Raw genomic sequence first — 9895 nt, 5'->3', positions numbered from 1 at the left:
TAGTGGATGCCCATCTGGATAGTATAATACCGCTCTTGTCTCTATTCACCAATTGGCCAGAAATTCCTTCGTAGTGCTCCAAGCAGTCTAAGACCCTCCTGATAGACTGTTTCTAACCATTGGCAAAGATGATCATATCATCAGCAAATGAGAGATATGAGACAAGAGCACTACCTCCATGTCGATAACACATACTGGGATACTCCTGAAACCTCTGAGTGAGCAAGCGTGAGAAGTAGTCTGCTGCGATGATGAACAAGGATGGGGAGATTGGATCACCCTGTCTGAGTCCTCGTGAGGAGGGAAAGAAACCACGTGGGCAGCCATTTAGGAGTACGAAGAAACGACACTCCGAAATGCACCGCCTGATTCTGTCAATCCAGATCTGATCAAATCCAAATGCCTCCAATACAAAATAAATGAAGCCCCAATCCATGCGATCATATGCTTTAGCCATGTCTAACTTCAGCATAGTGTTTCCCCCTCGCACTCTATCATCTAAAGTGTAGAGAAGCTCCTGAGCCAATAAAACATTATCTCCAATCAGACGACCTGGGATGAAACCACTCTGTGGAGGGGAAATAATGCGCGGTAGCAATGTACTCAACCGAGTGTTCAAAAGCATAGTAATAATCTTATTGAACACTGTGCATAAACTAATTGGTCTGAATTCAGTCCATTTGCAAGCACCATCCTTCTTAGGTAGTAAGACAATAGAAGTAGCAGCAAAACCCCATGGAAGATGACCACCATCAAAGAAATCCAATACCACCCTGTAAACATCCTCCTGAATGATATCCCAGCAATGCTGGAAGAATAGGGATGAGAAGCCATCCGGGCCAGTGACACTGTCAGCATCAATACTGAAAATTGCCTCCCGTACCTCATGAATCAAAGGGGGGCAGTTTAGTGCCAAATTATCGTCCACCGTCAATAGCCTTGGAATGACATCAGAACGGATGTGGTCCAAGGGTTGTGGAGGAGCAGATAAGAGATCCTGGTAGAAAGCAACAGCTGAGGTCTGAATATCAGTAGGAGTAGATAACACTTCCCCCGCCTGTGTCCTGATAGACCTGATACGCGATTTGATCCTACGCCCCTGAACCATCGCATGAAAATATCTAGTATTGCGATCACCCTCACATGCCCAACGTGAACTGGCCTTTTGCTTCCAAAAGCCCTCCTGAATAGACAAGGTCCGGTTCAAAATTGCCTGGGCCTGATGTAGTAAGTTACGGTGCTCCGGTGTAGGATCTCTATCATATATTATCTCAGTATCACGCACCCGCTGGAAAATATCTCCAAATACATGTTGGTTCCACCAGCACAGACCTTGTTTCAGCCTGAAGAACTTCTCCTAAAGAGGGGTCATCCCTGTGAGATGAGTAGGGAGCGACCACTTCAGGGAGACAAAGGCTAAAAAATCATGGTGCTTGGTCCAAACATTGAGGAATCTGGCCCCAAATCATCATCAGAAACCCACTGAAGCAGTAAAGGAGAGTGATCGGATGAAGTCCGATTCAAGTGTCTCACTATAAGCTGTCGACAAAAAGCTGCAGCTGTAGAATTAATAAGTACCCTATCCAATCTCTTTCTGACCCGACCATTGGTCCAAGTATATCGGTTTCCAATGAAACCCGCATCCTCTAAACCACAGTCTAACATCATATAAGAGAAAGCAGTAGTGCCATGATTACGGGTATTATGACCAGTGCGCTCTCCATCATGTGTAATAACATTAAAGTCTCCTCCAACTAGCCAAGGATCATCCATATCGAGGGAGATGTGGTGAAGACCCGCCCACAAATCTCTCCTGATAGTAGCATCGCATGACGCGTAGACTGGAGTCAAATAGATAGCACGCGCTAGTCTGGGATCCTCAACTCTAATGTGAAGAAACTGGGGATGATCAACAATAATAGTAACATTAGTCCTCGAATTCCAGAAAAACCAGATCTTATTCGATTCATTCTGAGCTCCCATGTCGAAGCGCAAATAGCGTCGTGTATATGCAAAATTCTACCGCAAAACAAAAGGCTCCAATATAGCTAGAAGATAAACCTGATGAAGCTGTATAAGTTTCTTCAGCCACCGACGAGTAGCTACACTAGCTACACCGTTCACATTCCAAATGATGGCATTCATAGGGAAGGAGAATGTGAGGAGGTATCATGTGACTGACTCCGAGTGATCCTTCTGCTCGGATGTGGAGTATCAGTAGCCCGTGGGTGTCTCTTCCGAACAACTGGGATAAATCCATCATCCTCTGTCCTCTCATCCAAACCCACCAAGTCATCAGAAGAAGATCTTCGAAAAGGTCCCTGCTGGTGAACCTCAATTTGAGGTGAGCCCTCTGTATCTGAATGTGCAGACTGCAAAGATGGAATAGATGCCTCCACATTTTGATGATAAACAGGAGGAGAAGAAGTGGAAATAGGTGCCTGAGCCCTACCCGGTGTCGGGCCTGGAATGTAAAAAGCTCTGCTGACTATGTCTGCTGTAGAATTCTGTGTCTGTGGCCTCTTCAACATCTCATCCAACATAGGATCATAAATTGGAGTGTTCAGGGCTTAGGGTTTAGGGCTTTGGGCTTACGATTTAGGGCCTGGGGTTTAGGGTTTTTGGGACACGGTGTATAGGACATGTCCAGAACGTAGCCTTATTTTCAGGCATTTGTAGGCGGTTTCAGGGACACGGTGTGCAGGCCTTGTCCGGGATGCATCCTGGCCATGGACACAATCTGATTTTTAGGCATTTCTAGGCAGTTTCTAGGCCATGGTTGCACGCTATGTCCGGGAGCGTCCTGTCCGCGGACGCAATCTGATTTTTAGGCATTTCTAGGCAGTTTATGGGCACGGTGTGCAGGCCATGTTCGAGAGGCATCCTGGCCGCGGACTCAATCTGATTTTCAAGCATTTCTAGGCAATTTCTGGGCACAGTGTACAGGCAATGTTTGGGCCGCGTCCTGACCACATTAGGGACGCAAGTAGATTTTCAACCAAATGAAGGAAGCGCGGTGTACAGGCCATGTTAAGGACGTATGCATGTTCCCAAACATTTCGGATAGTTTTTGGGACACAGTGTGCAGGCCAAATTTGGGATAAGTCATGGCCATAGAAAGGACGCAGCCTGATTTTCAGGCATTTTTCGACAGTTTTTAGGCACTGTGTGCAGCCATGTCAGGGACACATCCTAGACCTGACAGGAGCGTAACCTCATTTTTAAGCATTTCTAGGCAGTTTCTAGGTCATGTTGTGTAGGCCATGTTCAGGAAGCATCTGAGCCACGATAAGGACGGAGCCTAATTTTTAGGCATTTCAGGCAATTTTTTGGCACGGCATGCAGACCATGTTTGGGACGCTTCCTGATCGTGGTAGGAACGCAACCTAATTTCCAGGCATTTCTAGGCAATTTCTAAGACACGGTGTGCAGGCATTGTCCAAGATACAGCAGGTACGTAGCCTGATTTTCATGATATTCTACGTAATTTTTGGGACGTAGTGTGCAGGCCATGTCCGAGACTCGTCTGTACCACGACAGGGATGCAGCCTGATTTTTAGGCATTTCTACGCAGTTTTTGGGACACGGTGTGCAGGCCATGTCCTAGCCGCGGTAGGGATGCAGCCTGATTTTCAAGCATTTCTAGGCAATGTCTGGGTCATAGAGTGTAAGCCATGTCCAGGATGCGGTAGGGACGTATCCTGATTTTCGGGTATTTCTAGACAATTTTCTAGTGCACGGTGTGCAGGCAATGTTCAGGATGCATCTGGGCTGCGGCAGGGATGCAACCGAATTTCCAGGCATTTCTAGGCTATTTTGGGGACATAGTCTGCAAGCCACGTCCACGACGTGTCCAGGATACAGCCCGATATTCAGGTATTTCTAGGCAGTTTTTGGGAGACGGTGTGCAGGCCCTGAACGGGATGCTTCTGGACGACGGCAGGGATGTAGCCTGATATTCAAGCATTTCTGGGAAGCTTTTGGGCACGGTGTGTTGGCCACTTCTGGGACTTGGCTGACCACGATAGGAACGTCGCCTGATTTTTAGGCATTTGTAGGCACTTTGTGGGCACGGTGTGCAGGCCATGTCCAGGACGCGACCTAGTCGAGGTAGGGACGCATCCTGATTTTCAGGAATTTTTTGGAAATTTTTGGGACTCGATGTACAAGCCATGTCCGGGACGCGTCATGGCTATGATAGGGATAGAGCCTGATTTTCAAGCAATTCTGGGCAATTTTTGGGACTCGATGTACAGGCCATGTCCAGGATGCAGCAGGGACACATCCTGACTTTCAGGTATTTTTAGGCAGTTTTTGGGACACAGTGTGCAGGCAGTGCTTGGGACGCATTTGGGCAGTGGCAGGGATGTAGCCTGGTTTCCAGGCCTTTCTAGGTGGTTTTTGGGACAGGCCGTGGAGGCCATGTCAAGGATGCTGCAGGGACACATCCTGATTTTCACATATTTCTAGGCAATTTCTTGGACATAGTGTGCAGGCAATTTTCAAGATGTGTCTGGGCTGCTGCAGGGATGTAGCCTGATTTCCAGGCATTTCTAAACATATTTTGGGACACGGTGTGCAGGCCATGGTCAGGACGTGGTTGAGACGCAGTTTGATTTACAGGCATTTCTACGCAATTGATTGGGAGACGATGTGCAGGCTTTGATCGAGACGCATCCGGGCCATGTCCGGGTCACAGCTTGATATTCAGATATTCGTGGGAAGTTTTTGGGCACAGTGTGTTGGCCACGTCCGAGACGCATCCTGGCCGTAATAGGGACGCATCCTGATTTTCAGGCATTTGTAGGTAGTTTGTGGGCACGGTGTATGGCAAAGTTCGGGATGCATCCTGGCCTCAACTTGGACGCAGCCTGATTTTTAGGCATTTCTTGGCAATTTCTGGGACTCAGTGTGTTGGCCATGTCCGAGACACCCCATGGCCACGTCCGGGATGCGTCTTTGCCACGGTAGGGATGCAGCCTGGTTTCCAGACATTTCTAGGCAGTTTCTGGGACATGGTGTGCTGGCCAAGTCAAGGATACTATAGGGACACATCTTGATTTTCACGTATTTCTAGGTAATTTCTTTGACCCAGTTGTAGGCAATTTTTGGGATGCATTGGGCCTGCTGCAAGGATGCAGCCTGATTTCCAGGCATTTCTAGGCAGTTTTTGGGACACGGTGTGTAGGCCTTGTCCAGGACGCGGTAGGGATGCAGCTTGATTTTCAAGCATTATAGGCAGTTTCTGAGACACAGTGTTCAGGCCATGATAGGACACGTCAGGGCCACGGAGGGATGCAGCCTGATTTTCAGGCATTCCTGGGAAGTTTTTGGGTACAGTGTTCAGGCTGCGTCCGGGATGCGTCCTAGCCGCTGTAGGGATGCAGCCTAATTTTCAGGCATTTGTAGGCAATTTGTGGGCACGGTGTGCAGGCAATGTCCGGGACGTATCCAGGCCGTGGCTGGGGTGTCGCCTAATTTTCAAGCATTTCTTGGTAATTTTTGGGACTCGATGTGTAGGCCATGTCTGGGATACGTCATGGTCAAGACAGCGACGGTGCCTGATTTTCAGGCAATTCTGGGCAGTTTCATAGACACGGTGTGCAGGCTATGTCCAGGATGCGGCAGGGACACATCTAGACTTTTAGTTATTTTTAGGCAATTTTTGGAACACGATGTGCAGGCAATGTCTGGGATACGTTTGGTCCGTTGTAGGGATGCAGCCTCGTTTTCAGCCAATTTTCGAGACACGACGTGTAGGCTATGTCTAGGATGCTGTAGGGACACATCCTGATTTTCACATTTTTCTATGTAGTTTCTTGGACACGGTATCCAGGCAATGTTCAGGACTTGTCTTAGCTGTGGCAAAGATGTAGCCTAAGTAGGGGGATGCACAACTGCTGTAGGGGAAGGAGAAGGAACCGTAGTACACTTATCATAAGAATGGCCCAAGTGTTTAGAAGAGAAGCAAAAAAATCGGCCGCTTCTAATAAATGTTTGTCTACCAAAAGCCACGATTTTCGATGCACCTAATCCAAACCCTCTCGAGCAACTTATGCCCCAAATTTACCTAGATAAACAACATTGCCTTACTAGGGCGTCTCAAGTCGGACGTGGCCTCATCAAGGTTTAGGGCTTACGATTTAGGGTTTAGGGTTTTTTTGGCTTGAATTTTCCTTTAATAAGTTCTAACGAAGCAGCAGAACTCAATTTTATAGATATTTGTAAAGTCATAGAGTGTTTAGAGTGTTTAACTAAGGTAAAACACAATAATTATAGGATAATAATTAGTAACTAGATTAGAATAAGCCATTGTATAGACTTAATTGAGGAGGCAGCTGAGAAGATGAGATCATATCCATCAAATTCGTGTACTTAGCTATCTCTATAGGTGGAACCATTACTGAAATACTTTTTTATGATGCAATCTCATAATAGTGTTAACTGTCTTTTATCTCTTACTTTCTTTATCTTTCTCCTTGAAATCTGCCTCCTTTTTGTGGCATTCTAGTAATTCTTTATTAAATATTTAGTTTTTCCAGGAATGTACTTAGCTATCTCTGGCCATCGATTTCCAAGTCTTTCATGTGCTTGAATTAATCGTCTCTCTTCATCTTTAGTCCAAACGTCCTTTTTTATATGAGGATGCAGATGATTAGTCCATCGCTCGCGATACTATTTTCCCACTCTACCAACCATTTCTTTAGCTATTACAGCCCATTTCCTCAATCCAAATTGATATACTAAGCAAATCAGTCTCCTGTTCTCTTCGTCTATCCATTGGCCTTTTATCTGATATCGGGAAGAAGAACTATTCTCTCTCTTCTCCTTCCGATCAGGATTGATGGGTGCAGGTATCACATTTATTGAAAGAATTTCACCCAAAGTTTGGTTTTCATGTTGAAGTCCTTCCATAAGCTTGGCTCTCTGGTCGTGTAATTACTGGTTGTGCCATTTGAAGAAAAATTTGAAAACTAATTTACTTCATTAGAAGGAAAATGGTCTAAGGTTTAGGGTCCAGGGCTTAGGGCTTACAGTTTAGGGCTTGGGCTTTAGGGTTTCTAGGACACAGTGTGCAGGACATGTCCAGGACGCAGCCTTATTTTTAGGCATTTCTAATTAGTTTCTGGGACACGATGTGCAGGCCTTGTCCGAGACGCGTCCTAGTCACGGACGCAATCTGATTTTTAGGCATTTCTAGGCAGTTTATGGGCACAATGTGCAGGCCATGTCCGAGAGGCATCCTGGCCACGGATACAATCTGATTTTCAGGCATTTCTAGGTAGTTTGAGGGCACAGTGTGTAGGCAATGTTCGGGACGCGTCCTGACCATGTTCGAGGTGCAATCAGATTTTTAAACAAATGAAGGAAGCACGGTGTGCAGGCCATGTTAGAGGCACAGGCATGTTCCTGGGCATTTTGGGTAGTTTTTGGGACACGGTGTGTAGGCCAAATTCGGGACAAGTCATGGCCACTGATGGGACGCAGCCTCTTTTTCAGGCATTTTTCGATAGTTTTTGGGCACTGTGTGCAGGCCATGTCCGGGACACATTCCGGATGCGACATGGACATAGCTTGATTTTTAGGCATTTCTAAGCAATTTCTATATCATGGTGTGCAGGCCATGTTCAGAATGCAATCGAGCCACGATAGGGACGGAGCCTGATTTTCAGGTATTTTAGGGCAGTTTTTGGACACGGTACGCAGACCATGTTTGGGACGCGTCCTGATCGTGGTAGGAATGCAACCTGATTTCCAGGCATTTCTAGGTAGTTTCTAGGACACGGTGTGCAGGCAATGTCTAAGATGTGGCAGGGACGCAGCCTGATTATCATGATATTCTAGGCAACTTCTAGGACGACGTGTGCAGGCCATGTTCGGGAGTCGTCTGGGCCGCGATGCAGCCTTATCTCGAGGTATTTTTACGTAGTTTCTGGGGCATGGTGTGCAAGCCATGTCCTAGCCGCGGTAGGGACGCTGCCTGATTTTTTGGCATTTCTAGATAGTTTCTGGATCACAGTGTGTAAGCCATGTCCAGGATACGGCAGGGACGTATCCTAATTTTTAGATATTTCTAGACATTTTTCTGGTACACAGTGCTCAGGCAATGTACGGGACGCGTCTGGGCCACAACAGGGATGCAACCTAATTTCCAACCATTTCTAGTCAATTTCTGGTACACAGTGTACAAGCCACGTCCACCACGCGTCAAGGACGTAGCCTGATTTTCAGGTATTTCTAGGTAATTTCTGGGACACAGTGTGCAGGCCCTGAACGGGACGCCTCTGGGCAACGGCAGGGACACAGCCTAATTTTCAGGTATTTTTGGGAAGTTTTTGGGCACGGTGTGCAGGCCATGTCTGGGACGTGTCCTAACCGCAGTGGGGACGCCGCCTGATTTTCAGGCATTTGTAGGTAGTTTGTGGGTACGGTGTGCAGGCCATGTCTAGAAGCGTCCTAGTCATGGTAGGGACGCAGCCTGATTTTCAGGCATTTATTGGAAATTTATGGGACCCAATGTGCAGGCCATGTCTGGGACGCATCATGGCCATGGTAGGGATGGAGCCTGATTTTTAGGCATTTCTTGGCAATTTCTAGGACTCGATGTGCAGGCCATGTCCAAGATGTGACAGGGATGCATACTAACTTTCAGGTATTCTTAGGCAGTTTTTGGAACACGGTGTGCAGGCAATGTTCGAGACGCATCTAGACCGCGGCAGGGATGCAGCCTGGTTTCCAAGCATTTCTAGGTAGTTTCTGGGGCACGGTGTGTAGACCATGTCCAGGATACTGCAGGGACACATCCTGACTTTCACGTATTTCTAGGCAATTTCTTGGACACGGTGTCCAGATAATTTTTGTGACGCATTGGGGCTGCCGTAGGGATGCAGCCTGATTTCCAGGCATTTCTAGGGAGTTTCTGGGACACGGTGTGTAGACCATGTCCAGGATGCGGCTAGGATACAGCTTGATTTACAGGCATTTTTAGGTAGTTTCTGGGATACGGTGTGCAGGCCTTGATCGAGAAGCGTCCGAGCCACGTCAGGGACGCAACTTGATTTTTAGGCATTTGTGGAATGTTTTTGGGCATGGTGTGTAGGCCACGTTCGAGATGCGTCTTGACCACAGTAGGGACGCATCCTAATTTTCAAGCATTTGTTTGCAGTTTGTACACACGGTGTGCAGGCCATGTCCAAGATGCATCCTAGCAGCGGTAGGGACACAGCCCAATTTTCAAGTATTTCTTAGCATTTTCTGGGACTCGATGTGCAGGCCATGTCCGGGACGCATCATGGCCATGGCAAGGATAGAGCCCAATTTTCAGGCAATTTTGTGCAGTTTTTGGGACACGGTGTACAGTCCATATCCAGGATGCGACAGGGACACATCTTGACTTTCAGGTTTTTTAGGCAGCTTCTGGAGCACGGTGTACAGGCAATGTCCAGGACGCGTCTAGGTCGCGGTAGGGATACAGCCCAGTTTTCAGGCATTTCTAGGCAGTTTCTGGGACATGGTGTGTGGGCCATGTCCAGGATGCTGTAGGGACACATCCTAATTTTCACATCTTTCTACGTAATTTCTTCGACCCAGTGTGCAGGCAATTTTTGGGATGCATTGGGGCTGTTGTAGGGATGCAGCCCGATTTCCAGGCACTTTTAGGCAGTTTTTGGGACACGGTGTGCAGGCAATGTCTAGGACGCGGCAGGGACGCAGCCTGATTTTCAGGCATTTTTAGGCAGTTTTTGGGACACAGTGTTTAGGCCATGACCAGGACGTGTTAGGGCCACGCTGGGATGCAGCCTGATTTTCAGGCATTCCTGGGATTTTTTGGGCATGGTGTGCAGGCTGCGTCCGGGACGCGTCCTAGCCGCTATAGGGATGCAGCCTAATTTTC

This window comes from Olea europaea, unplaced genomic scaffold, assembly GCF_002742605.1.
Source record: "Olea europaea var. sylvestris unplaced genomic scaffold, O_europaea_v1 scaffold643, whole genome shotgun sequence".
In the NCBI taxonomy this organism is placed as follows: domain Eukaryota; kingdom Viridiplantae; phylum Streptophyta; class Magnoliopsida; order Lamiales; family Oleaceae; genus Olea; species Olea europaea.
The sequence above is the reverse complement of the archived record's forward strand: the minus strand, read 5'-3'. Positions refer to the sequence as shown.